A 6,607-nucleotide genomic window follows, 5' to 3' on the forward strand; every position below is an offset into this window, starting at 1 on the left:
GAAATATGTCTTGAGTCCACTTGCTGCGAACAAAGCTCTGGAGCTCTACACATAGGAATTATCCTTCAAAGACTGACTTCCAGCTCTCTAATGAAGTATGTGGGCTGCTTGGTAAGCTGGAGGGATACAAATAAGACAGCACATACAGGGTACACCACATGCTCCATGGCTAACACAGGTTTCAGATGACATCAACACGTTACTTCTATAGTTGCCTGTGACTTACTAATGATTGTTTAAAAGATGTCTCTTGATGCAAACCTGACAATCAAAATTCCCTCTGAAATTCTTATTGTTACTATTGTTACATCTCTCAATGAAATGACCTCCAAATATTGCTTCCCACTATTGTTTTCCCTCAGCAAAGGTGAAGTTTATATTTAAGGAACATATTACACAAAAAAACCATATGTATATTTCCGAGGAACACATAAAAATTGATTTCTTAGTGTAGTAACAGGATCACATCCCCCCATCTCATTTTCATCCTGTCCTTAAATGGGAGGCAAACTAGTTCTATTTAAACTGTTTTGCTATCTTGCTCTCTGCCAAGCATGTAGAGTTACAACTATGATGGTAAATGTGCCCCTATGTGTCTCCTTAATGTAGCACTGTCTTCATATGATTAGGAAATGAAACTTGTTTAAATGTAATGAGTAAGAAAAAAAATGCAGCTCTATCTAAATATACTACAGACTCAGAGTCATCTCAGATTTCTTAAAATATGCTTTTACATATACTTTGTGATTATTCATATATAGAACTGCTGGTTGGTTGATCATATGGCATATTTCTCTCTTCTTTCCAGTCACTCTTCTCTTTATTTAATATTTTCTATCCAAGTTTATCAGTAGCTCATTTCATTTTTCCTTCATTTAGTCTCTTATTGTACTCTTAATCTGTCATATATTCCTCAGACTGTTTATACATGGATTAGAAATCTTCTAATTAATAATATTTGTCCTCAATATTTCTACTCTTATTCTTTGCTGTAAATAATATGACTATTTTATCTTTTGAGGAGCTACCACATTTTTTTAACATAAGGATATAGCTTTCTCCTTTAGAAATTATATACCCAGGCCCATGGGTGACGTAGTGGTCAGGAGCTGGACACCCACATCGCCAACTGTAGTTCCAGTTCCAGATCTACAGGCTTGAAACTGCACAGGTATGGAGATGGATACTGAGCTCGACCTGTGAAATATTGCTTTCATTGACTGAAAATGAAGATTTTCTGAGACTTCTCACTCCAGATTCATTTCTAGTAGGAAAAGCACAAACCGAGGCCCATGCTGAGATGGATACTGAACTTGAGCTGTGAAATACTACTGTCGTTGACTAAAAATGAAGATTTTCTGCTGAGACTTCTCCCTCCAGATTCATTTCTAGTAGCCTCTATGAACTAAGGGTTTAGACAGGTCCAAATGAACAGAATCCAAACATCTGAATACGATTAGGGTCAGAATATTCCTTAATTCCCACTGAATCTGATACACAAAGAGTGAAAATAGAATGGAAGAGGTATTGCAGATCACCTCTTCCTCCACCTCTGAATGCTCAGATTGAACTTCAAGAATTAGGAAGAAACGCATCATCTATCAGATGATTAGAAATCATCACAGGGTCACAAGAAATATGGAAAAGCAAGAAAATGCCTCTCCTCCAAGGGAAAAGAATACCTCCTCTTCATCCTCAGACAGTACAGTGAAGCTCATGGAAATGTCAGATAAAGAAATTTTAATATTCATAGTGACAAAGCTAAGAGATGGAAGACAAGAGAGACAATGAACTGCAGAAGAAGCAGGAGAAAGGAGCTGACAAGTTCGAGGAGGTGAGAAAATTCTTCCAATATCTAAAAGAGGAAATACACACTATAAAAAAAGAATTCAATGGACCTGTTAAGAGATGAAACCTACAATACAGGAAGTCAAAACCCACCTTGAAAGTATTAAAAGTAGACTGTTCATACAGAAAACCGAATCTCAGATGTAGAAGATAGAATCACTGGCCTAGAAAAATCCACCATGAAGATTGAGAAAATTGCAAAAAAAAAAAAAAAAATTTAAAAAAGAGAGAGAATAATATACAAGAAATACTATATACCATCAAATGTCCAAATATCTGAATAATTGGTGTCCCAGAAGGTGAAGAGACTCATAAGGGTATTGATAATCTATTCCATGAAATCCTGCAGAAAAAAATTTTCAAACCTAGAGAGGCATTTTAAAGATCCAGTCCCGAGAACTATAAAGGACCCCAAATAGAATCAACCCAGGAGGCTCTTCTCCAAGATGCATTATAGCCAGATTGACCAAAACCACAGACAAAGACAAGATATAAGATTGGCAGGAGAAAAACGACAAGTTACTTACAAAGGATATCCCATCAGGCTAATAGTGGACCTCTCATCTAAAACAATGCGAGTGAGTAAAGAATGGGAAAATATATTCAAAGTGTTAAGGAAAAAGCACCTTCATCCAAGAATATTGTACCTGGCAAGATTATTCTTCATATGGAAATAAAAGACAAGGACATTCTCAGATAAACAAAACCTGAATTTATCAACACTGGACCAGATCTCCAAGAAGTTCTGAAGGGAGTACTGCTATATCTGGAAAATTAAATACAGATATTCATTTAGAGTTTGAAAACTAAGAAAAGGGCCAACTTAATCATAGGGACAAGTCTGGAGTTGAATATTATATCCCAGAATTTAATTGGGAAGATCAGATCACAACAGAAGACAGATTAAGTACATGAGACTGAACTGGTGAAATAGCATTTTATGACTTTTGACTAAAACATTGCTGATTTTCTTCTAGGCTTTGTTTTCTGGTTTTTAGGATTTTTTTCTTCTTGTCTTGAGCTGCCAATAGGTTCATGCACCTACTATTTGAACAGAACCTTAACTTGTTTCCTGGATTTAAATTTTAAGCAAAATTCCTTAGCATTTCTCTGATTTATTAAAGCTAAAACTGCTTTCCTTGAAATTAAAAAAATCTATTAAAAATACCTACTTAATGACTGTAGTAAGCTATATAGCATCAACTAGGTGCTACTTTATAGTACATTTATTCTACTGTGTGTTTCATGCCTGAAGTCTGACATGTATTCACAGATATGTATGTATCAGCTGAACTTGATATTGAAAGTAGTTAGATTATTTAAGAAATTTTGTGAATCAATAAAATGTGTGTGGGGTGTAGGAATGGAAAACAACTGTAGACACCAGAGTTAGTGTGAGAGGAGAGTGGGAAATGGCAGAGGGAGGGAAATACATACACACACACACACACACATATATATATATACACACACACATATATGAAACTAGAAATGGAAAATTATCAATGAAAGCATGTATGATTAAGCCACTATGCAGTATATTCTGGATGGGAAAACACATTTAGTATGCTGTGATGATGCTCAGTGAATGAATGTAAATTTATTAATTAATTAACAATTTAAAAAAAAGAAACTGCACATGTGCATATGTGCCTAAAACCCCAGGAGGAAAATGGAGGAGAAGGGATTGTGGCATGGCCAACTCCCATGGGGGATTATTTCTAGCTTTCTCTCTGTCTCTCCAGTGAGTGCATGTGCCCTATAGCAAAAATCTCTCTCAAAGTAAAAAAGTTATATATCCTGAATTTCTTCAGAGAATATTGTTATTTTGAATACTAGTCCCCTCTGTCAAAATTCTCATTATCCTTTTTTTAACTCCCAGAAATGGGCATGATGTCTAAGTATAGATTAAAAAAAAAAATTAACCATCCATAATGTTCTAAGCTTCATGAGTTCTGGTACACTTTTTAGAATAGCAATTTCCACTTCTATTTTTCATTATCCCCCCACACCAAATGCTTTATTTGATATATTGAATTATAGCCTACAAGTTCTCAAGGAATAATGAAGAACTACTGATTTTATGTCCTAATGCTACCCTTGATCCTTTTTTTCTATTTTAACATAAGTTGTGATTTCACATTCACTTCTATTAAGCTTAATCTGTTGTTGATGTCATTGCCAAAGGGCACACTTGCTCACTACAGAGCCAGATAGAGAGGGAAAGGGGTAAAATATCCCCTGGTGGGGTGTGGTCACATGGCAATCCATCTCTCTATCCCATCAGGATTTGGGGGCACTCACACACACATGTCCTGAGTGTTTTTCAAGCTTCCAGGACTGGGACTTGAACCACAAGTGAATCCAAATCCTTTAATCACTAGAACACAAGGCTGGCCCAAACTTAGTTTCAACAGATTCAACTTTCTGTCTTCAATTGATGACTGACCTTGGTTAGGTGGTGGGCTTCACTCTTTTACTAGATATTAGACATTAGTAAATGTCTCTGTGCCAATTCCTTCACTTGCATTCAGGAATGCATACTTCAAGTGCTTTCACCATTAATTAATGAAATAATATATTATCAGTGCTTACAATATTACTTGGATTGTGTAAATTGTTAGATATGTATTTGCTATTATAGAAGAAAAAATTTAATCTAATTAATTTGTCTATTTGCCAAAATTCTGCCATCAAGTATTCTAGCTAGTCATGTCAGCTTTGTGACAACTACAATGTGGGTTTTTGCATCTGATTGGTTTCCTGTAAATACTACAACAAATCACCATCAGCTAGGAAGCTTAAAGCAACAGAAATGCATTCATTCATGCTCATGGTTATAGAGGCCCAAGGTTCTAAACTTAAGTGTAAGAAGATGCGTACGTCACCTAGAGGTTCCAAGAGAATTTTTTTCTTATGGTTTCTTTTGCACGTGTAATTCACATGTAACATCTCTATGGCACATGACATAGTTTTGCAAAGTGTACATGCAGTACATATAACCAAATCAAGGGTATTAGCATATACATCATTTTCAATGGAGGACTTCATTTTCTTATGTCTATGAAGTATTTTCTGAGACCCTCTCATGCACCTTCCACAATCCACCTCCATCCCAGAATATTTTATCTCTTTCAGCTTCTGATGACCGTAGGGCTTCTCTGACTTGCAGCCTCCTCATTCTTTGCCTGTCTCAGTGACCACATCAAGGTTTGGGGGTGTGCATGCATTCATGCCCAGCATGCATTCTCATCTAGAAAATGTGCTTTAGCCTCACTCTTATAAGGTCATTTGTCACTGGTTTTTACAGCCCACCTAAAAAATACAGGGTAAGCTCCTCTCATTAAAAATTCTAATTACAGAGCCACATTTTTGTTTGTTTTTGACAAAACCTGATGAAAGAAAAAATAAGGTCTCTGTATTATGGGTGAAAATTACTGTATGGTCAATTACATAATAATTATATTAATTTTTCTTTCTAGTATTACTAGCACTGTCATGGGATTTAAGATGTAAATTCTCTGTATGAATCAAATAAAGGTTAACATATAGAATGTATATACCTACAATTTCATTTGTCACTCTTGTATATACACTATATGGTCTAGTCCAAACATATATGTATTGCCCTTTATGATTGTGCCACCAATGTACAATTTAGAAAATGTTTTCTACCTTCAAGGAGCCATGGTCAGATGTGTCATATAACAAAGTTGGATAGAAAGTTGATATACAAACATACTTTTCAATGAGAGTGAAATAGATGTTTAGGACTTCTAGAAGTAGCATTTCAGCCTAGACTCAACTCCATGACATTCTTTGTCTAGGTGATTTCATGTAAATAGATACATGACTAAGTCATTTGTAATTCTTTCTCCTTAATTTGGGATATCCAATCTCAGCCAGTGGAAAAATTAAAGTGACACCAAACTAGAAATGCTTAAAAATTATATTACTTCCACAGTAGTTCTGGACACCAGGTGGACTGAGGCTGCAGGCCCAACCCTTCCTCCTCCTTGGACCCCAGTCTGGATCGAGCCAGTCAGTAGTTCGGGACACCAGGTGGACTGAGGCTGCAGGATCAACCATTCCGAATCTTCACGCATCCCCACCATTCCTCCTCCTTGGACCCCAGGTTGGTTGTCTGGGGCTTTAAGGCGAACTCCCACCCCACCCCACCCACAATCCAGATCAAGCCGGCCAGTAGTTCTGGACACCAGGTGGACTGAGGCTGCAGGCCCAACCAACCTGGTCCTGTCACTCATCCTCTGACCCTTTTCCACTAGCCTTTGGACTCTTTGAATTTTGGTGATTTAAATAGTGCACGGCACAATTCCCTTTTTTCATTTTGTTTTTCTTTGCCCTTGAGGTGTTGCTTATTAGGTCAATGGGAGGCTCACCACTCCTTAGAAACAGGGAGGACATTGGGCTATCCAGGGCTAGTGGCAACAGTTAATGGTAATTGTGAGCAACAGGTAGGCCAACCATAAGAGAAATCATCAATTTTCTAATCCTGTACAACTTTTTTTAACACTCAGAGATACCTTAAATAAGTTAGGAAGAAACATATAGATTACCTGATGACTAGGAACAATCACAGAGGCTCAAGAAATATGAGCAACCAACAAAAGGCCTCTCCCTCAAGGGAAATCATCGAGCCTACATCACCCACAGTCAATACAATGGATGTCGTGGACATGTCTAATAAGAAATTCAGAATATTTGTAGTGACCAAACTAACTGAGATGGAAGACAAAAG

Source organism: Tupaia chinensis, unplaced genomic scaffold, assembly GCF_000334495.1.
Source record: "Tupaia chinensis unplaced genomic scaffold, TupChi_1.0 Scaffold000420_1, whole genome shotgun sequence".
Lineage (NCBI taxonomy): Eukaryota > Metazoa > Chordata > Mammalia > Scandentia > Tupaiidae > Tupaia > Tupaia belangeri.